The sequence below is a fragment of the Urocitellus parryii genome, chromosome 12 (genome assembly GCF_045843805.1).
Source record: "Urocitellus parryii isolate mUroPar1 chromosome 12, mUroPar1.hap1, whole genome shotgun sequence".
Taxonomy (NCBI): Eukaryota; Metazoa; Chordata; class Mammalia; order Rodentia; family Sciuridae; genus Urocitellus; species Urocitellus parryii.
The window spans coordinates 68,989,004-69,013,879 of record NC_135542.1 but is presented as its reverse complement, the minus strand read 5'-3'; positions in this window follow the sequence as shown (position 1 = coordinate 69,013,879).

Below are 24,876 nucleotides of genomic sequence, written 5' to 3'. Positions count from 1 at the left end.
TATTTGTAGAATCGAACCCAGTGCCTCACACACAGTAGGCAAGCTCTCTTCCACAAAGTTACAACCCCAGCCCAGAAATCTTTTCCTTTTGTGGTGGTTTTTCAAAGCTGTTTTGACTATCCTTGCTCCTTTGTATTTCCATATTAATTTTAGAATCATCTTATCAATTTCTGCAAAAAATCTTGCTTGAATTTTATTTGTTTATTTATTTTTTTGGTTCTGGGAATTGAACCCAGGACCCTTGAGCATGCTAAGCGTGTGTATGCTACCACAGAGCTACAGTCCGCAGTCTGTGTTTAAAAAATTTTTTTTTAATTGTGTCTAAATTGACATATTTATTGAGATAAAGTTGTTTGTCATATTCCCCTCTGTGTTTTGAATATCTGTAGAATAAGTACATATGTGCTTTACTTTATTCCTTTTATGAGTAATTTGTACCACCCCTCCTTTTTATATTGTCAGTCTGGTTAGAGATTTATAAGTTTATATATTTTTAAAAAGAATTAATTTGGGGTTTTATTGATTTTTGTTTACTTTTTTATTTTTTATTTCATTGATTTTTTTGCTTTTTTATTTATTTTAGTGCTGGGAATTTAACCCATGGCCTCATACATGCTAAGCAAGCACTCTATCACTGACCACCCTCAGTCCTCAATCTTATTTTTATTATTTCTATCGTTTATTTACTTTGGACTTAACTTCTTTTTCTAACTTTCTAAGGTAAAAACTTAGATGATTTTAGATCTTTCTTCCCCATATCATAGCCATTTAAGCTTAGTCACCACTTTAACTGTTGCCTATAAATTTTGGTATGTTGTTTTGTAATTATCATCCAGTTCCAAATGGTTTCTAGTTTCTTTTATGATTTTTTCATTGATCCATAGATCACTTAATATGTTGTTTAATTTCCAAATATTTAGGGATTGTCCATATATATTTTTGCTATTAATTTCAACAACAAACTGGGTGATTTTAATCCTTCTAAATTTACCAAAACTTGTTTTATGGGGCTTTGGGTATAGCTCAGCAGAGTACATGCTTAGCTTGCTTGAGGACCTGTGTTCCAGCCCTAACACCAAAAAAAAGTGTTTTATAACCCACCATATGGTACATGTTGTTTAATGTTTTATATATACTTGACAAGAATGAGTATTTTGGTAGGTGATGTGTTCAGTAAATTATCAACTAGGTCAAATTGGTTAGAAGTATTGTTCAGTTCTTTTAACTTTCTGCCCACTTATGTCAATTACTAGAATTGAATGGTGGAACATTAAAATATTCAAGTGTAATTGGGGATATTGTGGCCAAATTTTTTATCATTATATTATTTCCTTTCAGTTCTGTCAATTTTTGTTTCATGTAGTTGAAAACTCTATTAGATGTATACATGTTTTCACTATTTAATATGAAAATTTTCAAACGTAGATAAAATTTGAAAACATTTTACAATGAAATTGTATACCTACCCAGTTTTTATACCAATAATGTTTCCTACACTTGCTTTATCATGTACCTATCTGTCTGTCTTATTATTTTGATGCATTTAAAAGTCAATTGTAGGGCTGGGGACATAGCTCAGTTGGTAGAGTGCTTGCCTCACATGCACAAGGCCCTGGGTTCAATCCCCACCAACACAAAGACAAAACAAAAGTCAGTTGTAGAGCTGAGGCTGCAGCTCAATGGAAGAGTGCTTGCCTACCACCCCATGAAAGTAAACAAATAAAATAAAGGCATGTTGTCCATATTTTTGTTTTAAAAAAACAAAATTTTAAAAAATTAAACAAAAAAAAAAAAACTCAATTGTAAACTGGGTGCAGTGGTGCCCACCTATAATCCCAGCAGCTCAGGAGGCTGAGGTAGGAGGATTGTGAGTTCAAAGCCAGCCTCAGCAACTTAGGCCTTGTTCCTAAGAAAACAAAAAAAAGGGGCTGGGGTTGTGGCTCAGCGGTAGAGCACTGCCTAGCAAGTGCAATGCCCTGGGTTTGATCCTCAGCACCACATAAATAAATAAATAAATATACTGACAACTACGACTAAAAATATAATAATAATAATTTTTTAAAAAGGGCTGGGATGTGTCTCAGTGGTTAAGTGCCCCAAAAAACAAACCCAAAAAACAAAGTCAGTTGTAGACTTCAGTATACTTCTCCCTAAATACATAGTATATAGATCATCACCTAGAGAACAGTATTTGTTTAGAATCTTTTTTTTTTCCCTTTGAGATAAAATTTGTAAGAAAGAAAAAATTTTTTTTCAGTGCTAGGGATCAAACCCAGTGCCCTGTGCGGGTGAGATAAACATTCTGCCATTGAGCTACATTCTAGCCCCAAAAGGAAAATTTTAAGTGTAACATAAATGAATTTTTTTAAATGATTCATTTTTTTAAAGCGAGAGACAGAATTTTAATATTTATTTTTTAGTTATTGGCAGACACAACATCTTTGTATGTGGTGCTGAGGATCGAACCCGGGCCGCATGCATGCCAGACGAGCGAGCTACTGCCTGAGCCACATTCCCAGCCCCACATAAATGAATTTGACAAATGCATATTCTTGTGATCCAGATTCTACCCAGGTAAACATAACTTCAGAAAGTTCCATTCAGAAAGTTCCATTCTCCACTTCTCAGTCAATCCCTGCCTTCTCCAGTTCCTGCCCCAATTCTGATTCCACCACCATTGTCAGTTAGTTTGCCTGTTCTAGAATTCAAGGATGACTGCGTGATGTACAACCTGGGCAGTCTCATAGGACCCCATGGGTAGAAGGGTCCTGCACTTAATGCCCTATTGTCACCATCTCAGAGTTTTCCTTTTTTGTGTGCTGAGGAGTAAACCCAGGGTGCTTTGAGCTTTATCTCCAGTCCCCCACCGGACACACCTTTTTTTTTTTTTTTTTGGTACTGGGGATTGAACCCAGGGAGGTTTAACCCACTTAGCTACATCCTCAGTTCTTTTAAGTATTTTATTTAAAGACAGGGTCTCACTGAGTTGCTAAGTGCCTCGTTAAGTTGATGACTGAGGCTGGCTTTGAATTCGGGATCCTCCTGCCTCAGCCTCCTGAGCTGCTGGGATTACAGGCGTGTGCCACCACACCCAGCTTTTCCAGCTTTGTTTTATTTTGCCAGGCGAAGTGGTGCACATCTGTAATCCCAGCACCTCGGGAGGCTAAAGCAGAAGGATCCCGAGTTCAAAGCCAGCCTCAGCAAAAGCAAGGAGCTAAGCAACTCAGTGAAACTCTGTCTCTAAATAAAATACAAAATAGTGCTGGGGATGTAGCTCAATGATTGAGTGTCCCTGAGTTCAAACCCCACCCTAAAATTGTTTTATTTTGCCAAGCACAGTTGTGTACGCCTGTAATCCCAGCAATTCTGGAGGCTGAGGCAGGATTGCAAGTCTGAAGCCAGCTCAGAAATTTAGCAAGGCCCTAAGTAACTTTGCAAGATCCTGTTTCAAAATAAAAAATAAAGGGTTGGGGGTATAGGTCATTTGGTAGAGTGTTTGTCTAGCATACATAAAGTCCTGGGATTGATCCCCAGCACCATCAAAAAATAAAAAATAGGGCTGGAGTTGTGGCTCAGTGGTAGAGTACTTGCCTGGCGTGTGCAAGGCACTGGGTTTGATTCTCAACACCACAAAAAAATAAATAAATAAAGTATACAATTTGATGTTTTAAAAATAAATAAGCAAACAAATACATAAATAAATAGAAGGGCTGGAATGTGGCTCAGTGGTTAAGCCCTCCTAGGTTCAATCTCCAGCACCCCCCCCCCAATTTTTGCTTTTATAGAATGATTCATTGCCCAAGGATCCACTTCACATGGATGGGCAGTGGAGGGAGATGTAAGGTCAGTGTTTAAAACATAAGATGTTGAAACAGAATTTAACCAAACACACATAGGAAGATCTGCAGCATCTTGCCTTTGTGGGACTCTTGTATGATCCCAGCAGGGGAAGAGTCTGCCCTGCCCACGTGGCAGAGGGACTCAAAGACAGGATCCTAATTCTTGTCCTGGAAAAAGCTTGAGCAAGTTACTTAACTTTGTGCCCCTGTTGGTTGGTTGGTTGGTACTGGGATTGAACAAAAATATTGCAAAATGCTTTTGAAATTCATGATGTTATTAGCCACATCACCAGCCCTATTTTGTATTTTTGTATTTATTTTTTTTTAGTTATGAATGGGCACAATGCCTTTATTTTATGTATTTATTTCTATGTGGTGCTGAATATCAAACCCAGTGTGTCACACATGCTAGGCAAGTGCTCTCCCACTGAGCCACAACCCCAGCCCACCCCCACCCCCGCCCCCATTTTGTATTTTATTTAGAGACTGTGCCCCATGCTATTGCTGAGGCTGGCTTTTGAACTCTCAATCCTCCTGTCTCAGTCTCCTGAGCCATTGGGATTACAGGCGTGGTCCACCTCCCCCAGTCTTTTTTGTTGTTTAATTACTGAACAGCATTCCATTATACGAACATACCACTTTTTTTTTTTTTTTTTTTTTTTCCTTCTCTCGTGGTGAACATCAGCTTGTTTCCACTTTGGGACTCTGATAAATAAAAGTTCCTGTGCATATCCTTGCCTACATGGTTTTCTGGATATAAGATTACCTTAGATGGGTGTCACCGCATGGAGCAGTAAGGGAATTTTCGACAGGATATTCTTCATAGAATTTCAAGATTCGCATCTCAATGCGTTCAGTCACTTCAACAATCTCAAAAAGCCTCTACACATCTCCTACCTTCCAGAGCAGGCAGTATTACTTCTGCTTGAGAGCCACTTCCTTAAATGATAGCGGTACCTCGATTCAGGAACACATTCAACAAAATGTCTCAACATAGCTATTGATAAGATAGAAAAAGTATAGTATATACACAGAACACTGGAAGAACAGAAAGGAGGTCAATGGAGCTGGAATTTGATGACCAAGGGAGGAGGGGCTTGAGGCAGGAGTAAGCTCAGGCCAAGTTTGAAAGGTAAGGAATATCAAGGTTATTATTCTAACTAGGGAGAGAGGCAGGGGCCAGACATGATTTATACTGTAAATAGAACACTTTTTCTGGGCGCTTTGTAGAAAATGGATTGTAAGTGCAAGGATGGAGATGAAGAGGCTGTTGCACTAAGTGAGAAGTAATGTTAACTTGGGCAAGAACAGTGTGACAATGGTGAGAAGTATCAATATAGAAGGGATGAATTTTGGGAGTTAGAGCAAATAGGATTTCTAATACTCATGTGTGGGTATAAGAAAAAGAGAAGAATCAAAGATTTTCAGGATTTTTAGCTTGAGCAGCTGTGGGAGAATGACAGTACCATTTGCTGACATGGGGAGGATTTCAGGCGGAAAGGACTCGAGGGAAGTTCTTTTGTCCCTTCAATGATATACACAGCCAGACATAATGTCACATGCCTGTAATCCCAGCAACTCAGGAGGTAGAGGCAGGAGGATCAAAAATTCAAGGCCAACCTGGATAATTTAGCAAGACCCTCAGCAACTCAGTGAGACTCTTATTTCAAAATAAAAACTAAAAAGCACTGGGAATGTAGTTCAGTGGTAGAGTGTCCCTGGGTTATCCTTAGCAACCCTCCCCCCAAAATTATATAGCGATGTCAAAGTAGAGTATGGAAGTGGGAGTCATCTTCACATATGTAGTATCCATCCTTCCTTCCTTCCTACCTACCTACCTATTTTATTTTGTGGTGCTGGGGTTAGAACACAGGGCCTTATACATGCTGGGTAAGACCTCTATCACTGAACCCAGCCACTGTAGATGGTACTTTATTTATTTATTTTTTTTAAAGAGAGAGAGAGAATTTTTTAATATTTATTTTTCAGTTCTCGGCAGACACAAGATCTTTGTTGGTATGTGGTGCTGAGGATCGAACCCGGGCCGCACGCATGCCAGGCGAGCCCGCTACCACTTGAGCCACATCCCCAGCCCAATACAGATGGTACTTTAAAGCTAAGGAAGAATAGAATAATTAGGGAGATGGTGTAGATAGGAAAAAGAGGAGTTTCAGGATTAAACCCTGAGGTACTCCCTCTTAAAAACAGGAGGGGTCTGGGGACATAGTTCAGTTGGTAGAGTGCTTGCCTAGCAAGCACAAGGCCTTGGGTTCAATCTCCAGCAACCAGGAAAAAAAAAAAAAGTGGGGCGGGGTGGAGGAGGAAAGAAAGAAGATGGAAGGGCAGTTGGCCAAATAAAGTCGGAATAAACTAGAAGAGGGTTTCAAAATACCCCACATACTGCCACAGAGAAAAGAGGCTGGCCCTGAGAAGATGGTGCTGGGGATGGAGCCCAGGACCTTGTGCTTGCTAGGCAAGTGCTCTTTGACTTCCCTATACCTCTAGTCCAAGGGGCTTTTATTTTTTATTTATTTTGAAATAATTTTATATTTATCAGAGTTGCAAATATAGTACAGGCCCTTTACCAAGTCGCTCCTAATGACACTTTGTATGACCTTGGTACCTTAACATTGGTATGGCGTTACTAAGCTACAAACTTTATTTGGAATTTCCCAGTTTTCCCACTGTTGTCTTTTCATTCTTTTAGGATGTAATCCAGGATCTTACATTGTATTTAGTCATCCCATTAGTCTTCTCTAATCTATTCTCAGTCTTTTCCTATCTTTCATGACCTTGACACTTTTGAAGAGTATGAGTCAGGTGTTTTGTAGAATGTCCCACAAATTTTTTTTTCCCCTGGGTAAACTGAGGTTGTGAGTTTGGGGAAAGAATGCCCAGCCATGTGACACCCTTCTCATCAAGTCATATCAGCAGATACATGATATCAATGTGGTTTATTACTGGTGATGTTAACCTTGATCACTTGGAAAAGGTCATATCTGCCAGATTTTTCCACTGTTTAATTTCCTTTTTTTTTTTCTTTATTTTTTTGTACCAGGAATTTAACTCAAGGGCACTTAATCACTGAGCCCCAGCCCTATTTTGTATTTTATTTAGAGACAGGGTCTCACTGAGTTGTTTAGAACCTTGTTTTTTGCTGAGGCTGGCTTTGAACTCATGATCCTCTTGTCTTGGCCTCCTGAGCCGCTGGGATTACAGGAGTGCACCACTGCATCTGGCTAGGGGCAGCTTTCCATAGGGTAGTTATTGGGATTCAACCCGAATGGGACATTCAAGGTCATTATGATATTTCTATCATAACAGGGGCATAATCATCAAGGAAGGTGTTTGCAAAAGTGGGATGAAAATGATGTGCCGTGGAACCTAAGCAGAGGGTGGAAGGGAAGAGGACAAGGTTGAGAGTAGTAGTTGTCAGAGGAGGTTGAAGAACTGTGGTCCTTGAGTAGGAGAGCCAAAAGGATGGGAAGTGGTAACAGGGACTTTCAAAGGAGCTGGGTGTTCAAAGTGAAGAAATAGTTTAGAAATGGCAAGCAGGGGGTGGGGGCTGAGGTTGTGGCTCAGGGATAGAGTGCTCGACTAGCATGTCTGAGATCCTGGGTTTGATCCTCAGCACCACATAAAAATAAGTAAAATAAAGGTATTGTGTCCATCTACAACTAAAAATAAATATTAAAAAAAAAAAAAAGAAATGGCAAGCAGGGTACTGAGGCAGGAGGATCGCAGGTTCAGGGCCAGCCTCAGCAACTTAGTGACACCTTATTTCAAAAAAAAAAAAAAGGGGGGGGCCAGGGACATAGCTCAATGGTGAAGTGCCCCTGAGTTTAATACCCAGTACCAAAAAAAAAAAAAAAAAAAAAAAAAGAAAGAAAGAAAGAAAGAAAGAAAAGAAATGGCAAGTGAAAAATCTACTATACTTCTGCTATACCACCTCTGGCCCTCAGGTGCTTGTGATATGAGGAGAAAAGTTAAAAAAAAAAAAAAAAAAAAAAAGCTTCAGAGAAACATCCAAAGAAGCAGATGTAGACAGCAAGGATGTTTGACAGTTACAGATACAGAGCTGCAAAGCGCGCAGTGAAAGACTTTGGAAAGGGAAGGGAGAGGGCTTTGGGCAGATTTGAGGACAGACACAGGTGGCAGGAAGGGTTTCCAGTGATGATCTTGGATGACCGAGAAGTTCCTTCTTCTAGGACTGACTGAGGCTAATGGAAATACAGGGCACCATGGAATTAGCCTGGGGGGCTGTCAGAGAGAAAAGGGAAATCAGCCTAACTGGTGCGAATTTTGGAAAGTTAGTGGAAAGATTAAGGGGCTAATAAATGACTGTTCTCCCCTGCAGAGGACATGTTGGTGGCAACCTTGGTAGTGGGGGATGGAAAGAGCACTCTCTGGGAGAATATGGTAACAAGGGTCTGTGGGGTGACTGGCCTTACCTTAATAACTTCCAGAATGGTTGAGTCATGATCATTAATAGCTATTTATTGGTCATCTACTTGGTGTACAATTTGAGCATTTGACACTGTGAAAAAAAATACAGTGTCCTTTGAACCAGCCGAGGGAGGAAACAATTGGTTCCAACATTATTCAGACTTAGAGGAAATGTGTGACACAGCTGGACCTTCACCTTTCCCTTATCAGGAGTGGAAAGGTGTGGGTCTTTATGATGGGTCATTTACAGTGTGAGCTACCTCCCTGAGAAAACCTGAGCGTTTTTTTTTTTTTTCAAACATGGCAGTATTCATGTTTAATGAGACTAATGAAGCATATACATAATTATGAGGAAATTCCCCCTTCTGGTAACCAGTCAGCTGCAAACAAAAATGTCAGTGAGGTTCTGAGTGTGTGTGTGTGTGTGTGTGTGTGTGTGTGTGTGTGTGTTGAGGCTGCCGGGGTGGGTGCAGTATTGGGAATGGAACTCAGGTCCTTAAATATGCTAGGTAAATAAATACTCTGTCTCTTAGCTACCATCCTCAGCCCTTTAGAGTATGGGCGTGCCCCATCCCTCTCTCTTTCCATTCTAGAGATTGAACCCAGAGGCACTTCACCACTGAGCTACACCCCAGCCCTTTTTATTTTTTGTTTTGAGACAGGGTCTTACTAAGTTGCCTAGGCTAACATGGAATTTGCAATTCTTTTATCTCAGCCTCCCAAGTCACTGGGATTGCAGTCATGTGCCACCAGGCCTGGCCATGGGTCTGGCTGTGGGTGGATTCTCAAGGGACTGGTTGAGAACTAATGCATTGGCTATTTGTAAGGCGTGATAAGGAAAAAAAAGAAAATACACACTTAGATTATTTTTCTTTCTGGAATTATCTGTATGTACCAACCCTTCAGATGTCTCTGGAAAATCAGGGTGTGTGATAAGAGTGAACTAGATGTCACAAACTTAATTTCCTTTGTATCCTACTCAGGATGAGTTATCAAATGTCATAGTTCGGCTGAGCCATCTACAATACACATCATCACTGTACACAAAACTGACTCAGAATGTACCCAACTTGATAATATTCCTGGGAGTCCTGATTGTCCCCATCTCTACCACAAAGAATCAGAAATCATTGAGGATTGAGTGAGTAAGAGAAGGAAGAATTGCAGTGAATTACAGAAGGAAGTAAGAGAAGCAAATCAAGAAAGTAAATAAGAGAGCCCGGCACAGTTGTGTATGCCTGTAATCCCAGCAGCTTGGGAGGCAGAGACAGGAGGATAGAGAGTTCAGAGCCAGATTCAGCAATGGCAAGGCACTAAGCAACTCAGTGAGACCCTGTCTCTAAATAAAATAAAAAATAGGTTACCTCAGAGTTCAATCTCTGGTACCCCCTGCAAAAAAAGAAAGCAGATAGAGGAAGGGTAAGAAATGTCATATGCCTGTTGGATCCCTGATTGCAAAAGCAAGGGGCAGATAAAGTAATGACCACATTTCCACATCCATGTAGAATTTATTAGGTGGAGTAGCAGCTGGTTAAAATAGTGGTGGTGATGTGATGATATAAAGTCCTATAGAAAGTAAATCTACAGTTAGCATCTACCTTCCCCACCTCCCCAATTAGCAACTCACAGAACTTGTTAGAATTTAGCTAGCAGCTAATGGCTGCTGAATCGAATCCCTTACACAGTTAGAGCAATGTTAAGAGTCAAATTTCAGCTGGACATGGTGGGGCATTCCTGTAATCCCAATGGTTTAAGAAGCTAGACAGAAGGATCACAAGTTCAAGGTCAGCTCAGCAACTTCAGTAAGGCTCCAAGCAACTTAGAGAGACCCTCTTTCAAAATAAAAAGTAAAAAGGGCTGAGGATGTGGCTCAGTGGTTAAGTGCCCCCTTCCCCCAAAAAAGACCCAAATTTCCATCTCCTCTTCATTGGCCAAACAGATATCCCTATTGCACAGAATCAGTTCAAGATAACTATAATCTTTCTAATTAAACATACCACTTTCCTTTTTTCACATTATTTTTTTAGGTTCTTCTTATCCTTGAGGATTTTCAAAGCCTTATTTGACTACTGGTAAAAAGTCCTCCTTCCTTTATAAAGGAAGAGACCATTTGGTTAGCATCCACACTGTGCTTTCTTTCACCTCTCATTTAATCTTCACAGAGACTGTGGATTAGGTATCACTTATTTCCAAGGAATTACAAAATGGTTAAGCAATTTTAAGTAGTGCTTACAGTCCCATTGTTGGAGAGTGGTATCCATAAAGCTTGATCCTAGGCCTGAGGACTCTACACCTGTCCTCTCTCACTGCTCCAGCAGCCTCACTGCTGTCAGCCCTGTAGTTTATATCTCAGTGGTCAAAACTTAAGAGAAATGCTTATTTGTATATCAGATAAGTTCTGTCACTTAACTTACAACCAATTTCCAAAAGGTCCTCATCTTCACAGAAGGCCTTCATTCTTTCACATGGGTGTCAGTCTTTCTATCCAAATAGCTGTAAAATACTTTGTACCTTGCTTACATCTTATATGTTCATCAGAATGAATGTAATAAAGCAGCCAAGCCCTTGTAACCACAGGAACCTTTCCTGTCTGCTTCCTTCTGGAATTGCTGCAAGGCAGAGGATCCCACTCACTTTGGGACTTCTGACTCCTGCCCATCACCTTTTTCAAGAAGTTGGTAGAAAAACACAGAGGCCTTACAGTGTAACATGTAAGCACAGGTGTGTTTGTGTACAAATAACTCAATTCATAAGCTCTGTTAGTCGTGGGTCCAGGGCCATGGCATTTCAATCCATTCCAGCGTGATTCTTTTTTTTTTTTTTTTTTTTTTTTTGTAGTTGTAGATGGACAGCATGCCTTTATTTTATTTGCTTATTTTTATATGCAGTGCTAAGGATCCAACTTAGTGCCTTACATGTGCTAGGCAACTGCTCTGCCACTGAGCCCCAGCCCCAGCCCCTCCAACATGATTCTTGAGGGCAATTCAAGAGGGGAGCTTGAGTTCACAAAGCCCTCTGGTTATCCCAGAAATTATTTTTCTCTTCTCCCTGCTTTGGTTCTCCTTGCATTTGCAGTGAGATAAATTGAGACAGCCGTTGTTTCTGAAAGTAGAACAACTGGCTGGGAACATTGACCTTGCTCCTAGTCACCACCAAGACCACTCTCTGAATGTAACCTTGGGTCAGTCATTTGTCTACCAAGGTCAGATGGGAATTCACTCCAACACTTGTTAATACCCAACAGCACTGGGTTGACTTGTAAAGGCTCTATATTACAGATGAACTCTGGTTGTGTTGAGATGCCCTCTGGCCCAGGTAGGTGTTCCCCTGCACTTTGCAAGTGCCCTGCCCAATGAACTCATCTTTTCACAGCTCTGGTTAGGGGCTCCACCTTCAACATCTCCAGGGGCACTTAGCTCTTTCCTTGGACACAATTCTGGGACTCAGCTCTCTGCTAGGAAACTAAGACAAAGTGCTGGTGAGTTACACCTCCCAAGTTATATAGTTATGGTGTTTTGCTTTTTGTGGAGGGGAACCAGGGATTGAACCCAGGAGTACTTTACCACTGAGCCACATCATCAGCCCTTTTTATGTTTTATTTTATTTTGGAGGGGCGTGGATACTGGGGATTGAACTCAGGGGCACTCAACCACTGAGCAATATCCTCAGCCCTATTTCGTATTTTATTTAGAGACAGGGTCTCACTGAGTTGCTTAGCACCTCGCTTTTGCTGAGGCTGGCTTTGAACTCGCGATCCTACCATCTCAGCCTCCCGAGATGCTGCTGGGATTGCAGGCGTGCATCATCATGACCAGCTAGATAGTTATGTTTTAATACAGGCCTTCTGTCTGTGTGTGTTGCTAGGGATTAAACCCAGGGCCTTAGGCATGCATTCTACCAACTGAGCTATATCCTCAGCCCAATATAGACCTTCTAGTGACTATGTTTTATCCAAAGGAAGCAAGTGATAGTGGGAATCTTAGGCACCGGAACATGTCTTTGAAGGATATGTTTAAGGCAGCAGGGCCTTTTAAGACCTTTCTAATATTAATTTGTAATCTACTTACTAAGCACTTAAAGTACTTAATTTATATGTGAAACTCTGGACTAAGTGCAGTTTCCAAGGGTGAAAAGATATAGGCCCTGTTATTTTTTTTTTAAATATTTTTAAAATTTGTTCTAATTAGTTATACATGACAGTAGAATGTATTTTGATACATCATAACATACATGGAGCATAACTTCTCATTTGTCTAGTTGTACATGATGTAGAGTTACACAGGTCATGTAGTAGTTATATGTGAACACAGGGTAATAATGTCAGATTCTACTATCATTGCTACCCGCATCCCCCCTCTACTCCATTCACTGTCTATTCCAAAATACCTCTATTCTTCCTTCTACCCTTATCTTGAATTAGCATCTGCATATCAGAGAAAACATTCAGGCCCTTAAGGAATCTCTAGCCCAGGGGGAGAGATCAGATGGTTTATGTGAAACTAAAAAGAAAGAACTAAGTGTTAATACCAGGCAACTCTAGTAGGGTACCACACTGAGTTTTCAGAAGACAGAAAAACTTTTGAGATTGTTTGTGCCCCATCATCCATCCATGAGGCTGGGGTTGGTGAAGTCCATAAACTAATCTCCACAAGTGTTTTTTATTTTGTTTTGTGGTGCTTGGGATTGAACCCATTTTCCATGCAAGTCCATACTTAATAACTATAACATTGAGCTATATCCCCAGCCCCATTTTTTCGAGGGGAGGTGCTGTATTGGGGATTGAATCCAGGGCCTCAATCATGCTAGGCAAGCTCTCTACCACTGAGCTACATCCCCCATCCTTTTTTAATTTGAGATGGAGTCTTGTCAAGTTGCCTAGGCTGGCCTGAAACTTCTGTTCCTCCTGCCTTGGCCTGCTGAGTAGAAGGATTGTAGACATGCACCACCAAGCCTGGTTTAGAGTTAGTTTTTAAAAAGCACTAATTAAAGTATACTGTGTGTCCTGAGATTAAATCCATGTGAATTGAAGAAATTCTCTAAACAATAAAATCATTTAAAAACATAGAAGAATGCTTGGGGATATAGCTCTGTGATAGAGCACTTGCCTAACATGTGTTAGGCCCTGGATTCATTTTCCAGTACTGGGGGGAAAAAAAATACAACCTAGAAGAGAGCTGGAGATTTAGTTCAGTCAGTGGTAGAGTAATTACCTTGCTTGTACAAGGCCCTATGTTCAATCAGCACCATGGGTAAAAATTAAAAAAAAAAAATAGTTGGGCAGGTGGCTATAATCCCAGTGGCTAAGGAGGCTGAGACAGTAGGATTGCAAGTTCAAAGCCAGCCTTAACAAAATCAAGGCACTAAGCAACTCAGCAAGACCCTGTCTCTAGATAAAATACAAAATAGGGCTGGGGATGTGGCTTGGGAGTCAAGTGTCACTAAGTTCAATCCCTGGTACCCCCTCCCAATAAAAATAAATAAATAAATAGATAGATAAAACCTTGGCCAATATAATTTGCTTTCTGAATGGGGAATTTCTTTCTAAGCATAAAATAATGGAAGAAAACAACTTAATGAAAAAGATTCATAGATGTGGCTATATGAAAATGGAAATCTTTTGTAAAAATAACATAAATCAAGAGCAGTAGGTGGTACATGTTTGTAATCTTAGATACTGGGGAAGGTGAGGCAGGAGGATTACAAGTTCAAGACCAGCTTGGGCAATTTAGCAAGACCTAGTCTTAGAATACAATAACATAAAATAAATATAATAAAATAAAACTGTGTTTATATATTTTTTCTTTCTTTTTGGTACCAGAGATTGAACCCAGTGGCACTCAATCACTGAGATGCATCCTCAGCCCCTTATTTTGAGACAAGGTCTCACTAGATTGGGGCCTCACTAAGTTGTGAGGCTGGCCTCAGCTTCCTGAATCTCTGGGATTACAGGTGTGCACCTGCACCACCATACCCAGCTCTTTTTTTTTTTTTTTTTATGGTACTATGGATTGAACTAGGGGATGCTCCACTGCTGAGCTACATCCCCAGCCCTTTCAATTCTGAGACAGGGTCTCACTAATTTTCTGAAGCTGGCCTTGAACCTGCAATTGTCCTGCCTCAGTCTCCGGATATCTCTGGGATTACAGGCATGTATGACCACACCTGACATGTTATGAATATTTTCCCATGATTTTTAAAAATTTGTATTTATTCTTTTTAGTTATATATGACAGTATAATCTATTTTGAAATATTTATACAAATGAATATATCTTATTCTAATTAGGATCCCAGTCTTGTAGACGTACATGACGTTCACTGTGGTGTATTCATACATGTACATAGGAAAGTCATGTCAGATTCATGCCACTGTCATTTCTATTACCCCCTGTTCTTTCCCTTTATTCCCCTTTGTCTAATCCACTCCCCCCTTCTTATGACTTTTTAAAGACTACTTTAACAAAAAATAGAAGTAAAAAAGAAGGTATAAACAGAGAAAAAGAGGAGGCACTCAAGGGACCCGGTCCCAAAATACAAGGGACCAAGGAAAATGGCCCATTTATAGTTGGAAATAAAATGAGACAAGGAGAGTTCCTGGAGATGAAAGTGAGTCCCTGGAGATGAAAGGAAGGAGAAAAATAAAATTTTAAAAAGGGCTCAGACATAGCTCAGAAGTATAGTGCTTGCCTGTTATAACATGTATAAGGCCCTGGGTTCAATTCTCTCTCTCTCTCTCACACACACACACACACACACACCAGAGAGAGAGAGAGAGAGAGAAACTTACAATTATAAAACAAACAAGTTGGGGAACAAAATTTTGTTTATAAACATGACAAGTGTTTGTTTTTCATATAAGACCTTATAAAAATTGATTTTAAAATTACTAAGTTCTAATGTTTTATTGTAGAGGAGGGCGACTATAGATAACAATAATAAACTGTATATTTCAAAAAACTAGAAAAAAGCATTTTATTGAATGTCTTTGCCAAAAGGAAATGATAAATATTTGAGAAGACATATCTATGTTGACCCTGATTTGCGTGTTATACAATGTGTACATGCCACATGGACAAGGCACTATGGCGCATGCCTGTATTTCTAGCAGCTCGAGAGGCACAGGCAGGAGGATTGCATGTTCGAGGCTATCATCAGCAACTTTAGTGAGACCGTGACTCAAAATACAAAATAAGGAGCTGGGGATGTGGGTCAGTGCCTAGCATGTATGGGGCAATGGGTTTAATCCCCAGCAACCCTCTTTAAAAAAAAAAAAAAAAAAAAAAGCAAATATGGGGCTGAGTTGTAGGTCAGTGTTGAGTGCTCACCTAGGATGTGCAAGGCCCTGGGTTCGATCCTCAGCACTATATAAAAATAAATAAACAAAATAAAGGTACTGTGTCCAACTATAATTTAAAAATAAAATAAAAAATAAAAGCAAATAAAGTTGTTTTAAAAAATAAAATAAAAAGAGACTGGGGATATAGGTCAATGGCTAAGCACTCCTTCATTCAATCCCTAGTACAAAAAAAAAATCAGATGGTTGGTACCCCCATAAATATATATAATTCTTATGTCAATTTAAAACTATCTTAAGTTTTCAATGAAAGCTTGTTTTATTGATAAGTTCTGGTCTAAAGTCTACTGGCATTTTATTAATTTGCATTCATTCATACATAATTTTCCATTCCTTTCCCATTTTTATTTATAGATTGATTTTGTTTTATTATTATTATTATTAGCAGGAATTGAACCCAGGGGCTTGCACATGCTAGGCAAGCATTCTGCTGCTGAGCTATATCTCCAGCCTTTATTTATAGATTAATTTGTTTAATAGTAGTTTTTTAAAAATATTTTTTAGTTGTCAATGGACCATTAATTTATTTATTTATATGCGGTGCTGAGGATTGAACCCAGTGACTCATACATGCTAGGCAAGTGCTCTACCACTGAGCCACAACCCCAGCCCCTTAATAGTAAATTTCTTGACTAAATAGGCTTTTTTTTTCCACTTATATCATCTATCTTCCCTATCAATGTTTATGGGATTAGCCACAGTAGTTGACTTTGGGACTTTCTCTCTCTCTCTCTCTCTCTCTCTCTCTCTCTCTCTCTCTCTCTCTCTCTTTCATATAAGGGATTGAATTCAGGGACACTCTACCACTGAGTTACATTCTCAACCCTTTATTTTCTATTTTGAGAAAGGGTCTCACTAAATTGGTCTTGGATTTGTGATCCTCCTGCCTCAGTCTCCTGAGAAGCTGGGATCACAGGCCTGTGCCACTATGCTCAGCTGACACTGGAGCTCATAAAATGACTATGACAGGGTCCCTCAGCTCAAGGAGTTCACGGTCCAGGATGCAGAAAGAAGACCTGCAGTAGAAGGTGGGTGGTATGACATAGAAATATCAAGGTGCTCTGAGAGCACAGAGAAGGCTGGACAGAGGAGGGAGTGCTCCAGTTGTTCTGAGGATGGACAGCGGTTATGAAGCCAACAAGTGGGAAGGGCCTTTGGACATAGGAAACAGCTTATATAATGATCTAAAGATAACTTGGGCTGGGTTGTGGCTCAGTGGTAGAACGCTTGCCTAACGTGTGAAGCACTGGATTTGATTCTCAGCACTGCATATAAATAAAGATCCATTGACAACAAAAAATATTTTTTAAAAAATAGATGAATAAACTCTGTGATGAGTTTGGGAAACTAAAAGCAGCTGAATATGTCTGGGTTGTAGAGTACAAGGGGAGATAAAGCTGAAGGTAAAGGCCAAAAGATAAGGGAGTTTGGATGTTATGTAAGAGGTGACTAATGCAGGGAGCCAGATGTGTCGAATAATTCCTTTGGTAGTAATACAGAGGACTGCTTGAAGGTGGCAGAGGACCGAGGCCTGGAGATCATGTAAAAGGAGAAATCACAGAATGGCTTCAGCCAAGACACCAGTGGGGAGGCGGCCACGGAGAAGAGGGCACAGACCCAGCAGGTTTGGGAGACAGAATCAGCATGACATAGGCGATTAGAAAAGAGATCCATTTAGGATGACTCCAGCTTTCTGGATTTGGTGACAAGGCCAATGTTTATTCCATTTACAAAGACAGGGCATGAAGGGGAGGGAAGTTTTGGTGTTGGATTTGAAGGAGAGAATGAGTTCACATTTGAGTCTGAGATGCTGGTGGTACATCTAGGTACAGATCTTTAGTAGACTGTTGAAAACATATATCTGGAGCTAAGATGGAAATTGTAGGATTGATTTGTGGATATGTATCAGAGTCATTAATATCTGAGGTTATTAAGGGCTGGGGATATAGCTCAGTTGGTAGAGTGCTTGCCTCATAAGCACAAGGTCCTGGGTTCAATCTCCAGTACCACAAAAAAACAAGAACAAGTATATATAAGGTTGTAGTGGAGTTAATATAGATATAGATATATAGATATAGGTATCAATATATATATATATATCTTTTTAGTTGTAAATGGACACATTACCTTTATTTTATTTATTTACCTTTATGGGGTGCTGAGGATCAAACCCAGAGCCTCACACATGCTAGGCAGGCGCTCTACCACTGAGCTACAACCACAGCCCCATGTAGTGGAGTTTTAAATATGTATGAATTAATTACCCAGGAAAAGAAGAAAACTGAGGCAGGGTTTCTGGGATCCCTGGTATTTGAGGGGGAGTTGGAAGATAGGGAGCCCTTAGAGAACATTAAGAAGAAAGAAATGAAGAGAGTGAGTTAAGGAAACTATAAGGATAATTTTTCTTAACAGCACTGAAGCTGTTGGCAAGAAAGTGGGTAAGGTGATACTCTATGAGGCATAAACTGGAGAAGAGGAAAAGGGACTCTAGAAGGAGGCTGATAGACTGACAAAAAGAAGAAGTCCAGGGCGGACGGTCTAGACGTGGTCCAGGGAGTTAGAAATTGGAAGGACAAGAATCTGTATGGGGAGAAATCACAATGGAGCCGTCCTGGGGGATCCCAGAATCCAGGTTGTGGTTGCAGCAGAGGACTGCTGAAGTGGACAGCAGGAAATGATAGCTGGGTTTCAAATCTAGGGCACCAAGGGACAGGCTGGATGCTGGATGCATTGTCCACACCGATGTTGACCTCTCGTCCCTCTTGAATCAGGACTTAATTAGAGCAGAGGAGCCACTGGAAAGAGCAGAGAACAAAGTATTTATTATGGAGCTTATGTAGAATCAAAATTGGGGGAAACTGGGTGCAGCAGTATATGTCTATATTCCCAGTCTCTCAGGGGACTGAGGCAGGAGGATTGCAAATTTGAGGCCAGCCTGGACAACTTAGCAAAGCCTTGTCTCAAAAATAAAATATAAAAAGGCGGGGGGGGGGGCGGGTATCGCTCAGTGATAATACAATCCTGAGTTTAATCCCCAGAACTGCAAGAAGAAGAAAAAAAAGTCACAAAATTGGGGGAACTGGTGGAAAATATCAGGTGTTCCCTCTTTATCTAGTGTTTAGACTGAAGTCACTGTAGGTCACCACATTGGCAGTCAGGAAAGAAAGATGGACTTGAATTAGAATATTCAGTTCTAATTCAAGGACACATGGAAATCTTGAGGATGACTAGAACCTACAAGGAAAAACTAAAATCCAGCTCTGAATCTCATCCTTTCCAACATGGTGCTACAGGTGCCTGGCACCAGATGCACCTTGTTGCTGCATGCACTCAATCCAGACCTTGGAAGCTAACGGAGTTCTGGAGGGAGCTAAAGGAGCTGCTGTCTGGGCATTGCTTCATGCTTCTGAACTACCATCTCAATAACAATGCATGTGAGCTGCCTCGGTGTCTACTATCCACACCTTAACCTTCAGAGCAATAAAAAACATGGCTGCTGCTTCACTGACATCTTCCAAATACCATGCAAATCTCTCTCGTAACCAACACTAACTTGAAATGTACAGGGATAGAGATTCTGGAAAATCTTGGTCCAGCTCAGTCAAGTTGCCCTAGAAGAAAGCCACCATACTCCCTCAACATCAAGCACACTTCATGGGAACAGACCCTGTACAAAGGGACTTAATAACTTGTGAGGTTTTCTATCAGAAGTACCTTCAAACCATACTACAGATACCCGTAAGAACATGGATGAATCTCAGGAAAATTATGCTACACAATAAAAGCAAGATACAAAAGAGTATGCACCCTACAATTCCATTTATATGAAATTCTAGAACAGGTGAAGCTAATCTTTGGCGGCAAATCAGAAAAAATTGGGGGACAGAGGTGGGTTTGGGAGGGGAGTGAAAAGAAATTTTGTGGGGTAATGAGTATAGAGGGCATGATTTACACAAGTATATACATTTGTCAAGACTCCCTGAACACCATGCCTGTAATCCCAGCAGCTGGGGAGGCTGAGCAGGAGGATCAGGAGTTCAAAGCTAGCCTCAGCAATTCAACGAGGCCTTAAGCAACTTAGTTGAGACCCTGTCTCTAAATAAAATATAGAAAGGTTTAGGGATGTGGCTCAGTGGTTTAAGTGCACTGGAGTTCAATCCCCAGTACCAAAAAAAAAAAAAGACTCCCTGAACAGCAACAGCAACCCTAGGATCTGTGCACTTTATTGTATGTAAATTATATCTCCACTTTAAAAAGAAAGAAAGAAAAGAACTCTTAAAGCTAATAACAGACTAATAAGCAACCAAGAAAAACAAAAACTACATTTTGTGACCTTGTATCTGTTCAGCTGGCCTGCGTTGTTTTGTTTTGTTTTCCTTTTGGTCCTGCTGAGGATTAATCCCAGGGCCTTGGGCATGCCAGGCAAGCACTTTACCACTGAGCTATTACACCAACCCCGCTGGCCATTTATAAGAGATTGACTTTGTCAATGCAAATCCTCACTCTGTGATTGGTAAAGGTTCTATAGGACCTGTTAGGAGTCTTGAAAGAGCCTGCAATTCCAAGACTGTGCTTCATGAACCAGAAGAGAAATCAGGGGAGTAGAAGCAGGTAGGAGTTAAAAGAGACGGAATTTGTGGGACCCCTCTGAAATTAAGAATAACTTCCTCATGCCTAGGACAAAAGCAGAAGGGCTGAGCCCCTTGTGGTCTGACAGGTGCCGAGGAAGCTGAGGGTGACCTGGCCTGTTTAGTGCAGGCTAATTAAATCTATGTGTAAGTACACTTCCTGCCTTTGGTCTCCCTTCTCTGCCTCTTCTTCTTTAAAAGCTTTGCTTACCTTCAGGGATTTCAAAGATAGAAGAAAATTATTGTTTCAAAAGTTCTATCTTCTTTCAAAGCTGGCTTTGAATAAAACCTGTTTTCTTACCAGTTTGAATATTTCTGGATGGAGCTCATCCATTCCCTCTGGGTAGTATTGGTGCCACCTGGTACCAGATACCACAGCAAAACTACTGATGGAAAGACACAGCAGATAAACGCAACACTAAGTTATAGACTGGAATTTTATTCCTTTCCTGCAAAATTTAATCGAGTCTGTTTGACAGATTTGCTTTACAATTACATCTAACTCTCTCTCTCTCTCTCTCTCTCTCTCTCTCTCTCTGTGTGTGTGTGTGTGTGTGTGTGTGTGTGTGTGAAAGAGAGAGAGAGAGAAACATTCCATATAATGAACTCTCCTTAAATGTGAACTAGACTAGGAAATGGTTTCCCTGTACTCAGAGAGACCTGACTCTGTCCTGCTTTCAAGTGTCTTGGAGACCGGCCTCATCATCCTGATGTTTGCACTTTTCTAAACAACATCAAATAGTAAAAGCAACTCCTTTCCCATCTTTTTTTGGTGACACGCATTTGTTCAGGGGCATTTTCTCTGGCAGAATGCATCTATCCCGCCTAGGGACAGCAACGTTAAGACACAAACACTAAGATGGAGGCAGAGGGAGGGGGGAGGGGGAGGCAAGACAACAGAGGAGGGGCTGGGGGCTCCAGCTGGCCTTGAAAGCCTCTCCCTCTCTGCTCTCAGCAGCGAATAGAGTGGATGAGCAGGTGCCCTTGGAGGTCCTCCCGGGTGCCTTTGCTTCCTGACTCCCTTTACAGCTTGGGTTAATTTTTAACATCCTTTGGGTGAGATAAAATGCTAAGGTAGAAACTCAGACCTGGTTTACAGTGGCATCCTTATCCTGGAGCTAGTTTCTACAGCTTTTGCTCTTTGTCCCCAAGTCTCCTCCCCTCTCCTTTGTCTCCAGGCCCCAGGGGAAGGCTAGAGCATGATCACGTGGCACGAATGGGGCCGTGTTCCTGGCAGTCCCCTGGGTTCCTGGCAGGGACCAGGATTCCTAGTATTTCAGGTTCCTGCCCCATTTTCCCCGTTTTCCTTTGTTTTTGGTGTGTATGATGTGCCTGCGTGTCCACAGCCCTGGGACTCCTTCCCCTTCCACTCTAGAATCCAGTTTCTTAGATCTCAGTGTTAAGGTCAGTGGAAACTTTTGAAAAAGCAACATCAAACTTGCTGCGGAAAGGAAGATTTGTTCTATTTCTCTCCGAAACCAGCCTTCACTAGTAGTTCTCAGATGTCGTAATGGGTACTATTTATTTATAGGAAATGCACAGATGCAGGTGCTTGTAAAATCAACCAGACACTTTGGTTTCTTCCTCCCTTTCTGTTTCTGCCATCTTTTTCTCGCTTCTTGGTGAGTGAGTGTGTGTGTGTGTGTGTGTGTGTGTGTGTTTGTTGTTTGTTTTGTTTTTCTTTTTTTGTTGTTGTTTTGTGATACTAGGGATCAAAATCCAGGAATGTTCTACTTTTGAGCTACAACTCCAGCCCTTTAAAAAAATAATAATTATTTTGAGACAGGATCTTACTAAGTTACCCAGGCTGGCCTCAAACTTCTGACTTTCTACCTCGGCCTCCCAAGTACCTGGGATTACAGGAGTACATCATGGGCTGGCTTGATATCGCTTTCTTAAAGGCTCCCTCTCAAACCACCCTAAATGACTGAAACATAAAGAGTTATTTACTGGACTCTTGTTTTAACTCTGGTGAAATTGCATGGCAAATATTTCATTAAGACTCTTCTCTCTATTTTGACTGTAATGGTAAATCTTGGAGTCAGCCTGGCCAATATTGTACAAGAAAATGGCTCTTCATAGCTGTGCACCTGTGCTTGGCACAGTCCCTAGTGTCTAGCTGATGCCAGGTAAATATCTGCTGAAGGAATGAATGAAGAAGAGCCTAGGAGAAAAAAACTGAAGATTTCCAAACTGGGAGAATTTTCCCCCAACCCATCAAGAATTGACCATTTCGTGTACTCTTTGGGCCTGGGCATGTAGTTCAGTGATAAAGCACTTACCTAGCATGTGCAAAGCCCTGGTTTTGATGCCCAGCACTGCAAAAATAAACAAATGAAAGTACATTGTTTTTTTTTCTTTGCTTAGCTAGTTATTGGGGAAATAATTCAGATAAAAACAATATTGGAAGCAGGGAACTTTAGGAGCTAGACTGCTGCTAGACTCCAGATCTTCTCGAGTCATGGTCTCAATTTTATTTATTTATTTTTAATTTTTAATTTTTTGGTACTGGGGATTGAACCCAGGGGTACATAACCTACTGAGCCACATCTCCAGCCTTTTTACAGTTTATTTAGAGACAGCAGAGACTCACTGAGTTACTTAGGGCTTCACTAAGTTGCTGAGGCTGGCTTTGAACTCACAATCCTCCTGCCTCAGTCTCCTGAGCTGCTGGAATTACAAGCATGTGCTATCTTGCCCATCATGGTCTCAATTTTTAAGGTCAGTGGAAAGAAGAGATGATCTTAGACTTGGCTCTACCTCCTTATAAGCTGAGAGCAGTCATAGCTACTTGTTATTGTCTAGAAAAACTAAGTGATTGTGGTATGCAGGCTTCAAAAGTTGTCATGAGCCTGGCATGGTGCTGCACACCTGTAATGCCAGGGAAATCAGGAGACTAAAGCAGGACAATTGTAAGTTCAAGGTCAGCCTGGGCAATTTAGACCCTGTTTCAAAAAATAAAAAGAGCTGGTGGTAGAGCACCCCTATAATCCATTCCCAGTACCATTAAAAAACAAAATAAAGGGCTGGATTTATAGCTCAGTGGTAGAGTACTTGTCTTGCAAGTAAGAGGCACTGGGTTTGATCCTAGCATTGCATAAAAACAAATAAAGGCATTGAGTTCATATACAACTATTTAAACAAACCAAAACAAAATGATTAAAAAAAATTGTCATGTGGTATTTGGGGTGGTGGTGTTTAGAACACCCTGACCTCCACTTTCTGTGCTGGGTTTGTGAGAAGCCAGAAATATTTGGCAAAATGTTCAAAGCATCCCTCCCCAAACCCTGGCCACTCTGGGGAGGTGGCTATGGGTTGAGCATGGCTTTTGAGGTCACACAGACCTAAGTTTAAATTCTGCCCATATCCTGGGTCATCTAGCCTGATAAAGAAAAGTGGGGGGCTGGAGATGTGGCTCAAGGGGTAGCGCGCTCCCCTGGCATGCATGTGGCCTGGGTTCGATCCTCAGCACCACATACAAAATAAAGATGTTGTGTCCGCCGAAAACTAAAGAATAAATAATAAAAATCTCTCTCTCTCTTTCCCTCTTTGAAAAAAAAAAAAAGAAAAGAAAAGAAAAGTGGGCACTGTGAGACAAGGGAAATGTTAAACTACAAGGAAAACTTATGACAATTAGCTTAAGTATTGGGGATTTTGTTGAATGAAGAGCTGTTCCTAAGCAGAGGACAGCGGGCACAGTGGGTAGCAAAGTTGCACGAATAATTCAGGTCTTAGAAAGCTTGGCATAGCCAATTGCTGGTCCCCAAGCCCATCTGTTCCAGCTGATAGTATAATCCCAAATTCACCAAATTGTTTTGCTGATGATTCTGACCTACTTTTCTGGAAGTTCCACGTCCTTCTTTAGGGGCCTTGACTACTTAAGGTCTTATGCCTTCCCCCTTCAGCATCCTTCAGCAAACAAGTTCAAGGGCACATGCTCAAGATACTAAAAATTCATTTAGTAAACTTCAGCACTCTTGCTGGGTGCAGTGGTGCACACCTGTAATCCCAGCATCTTGGGAGGCTGAGGCAGGATGATCACAAGTTCAAGACCAGCCTCAGCAACTTAGTGAGGTTCTAAGCAACTTAGTAAGATCCTGTTTCAAAATTAAGAATTAAAGGGCTGGGGATGTAGCTGAGTGGCAAAGCACCCTGGGTTGGTTCAGTCCCTGTACCAAAACAAAATAAAAAAACACTTCAGCACTATTGATACTTGTGCTTGGATCATTGTTTATTAGGAGGTACTGTCCTGTAGGAAAGCATTATAGGATTTTTTAAATATATTTTTTTAGTTGTAGAGGGACACACAATATCTTTGTTTATTAATTTATTTTTTATGTGGTGCTGAAGATTAAACTAGTGCCTCTCACACGCTAGACAAGTGCTCTGCCACTGGACTACATATTTTAGGATATTTTACAACATCCCTAGCCACTACCCACTAGATCCTTTAGTTGAAACAACCAAAAATGTCTCCAGACATCACCAATGTCTCTAGCCAACAAAATTGTCCCCAGTTGAGAATTACTGCCTCAGACAAGTTACCCTCCACAAAATTCACACACAGTATCTGTGATGATTGCTATTAGTCCAGCTATTCAGAACAGAAC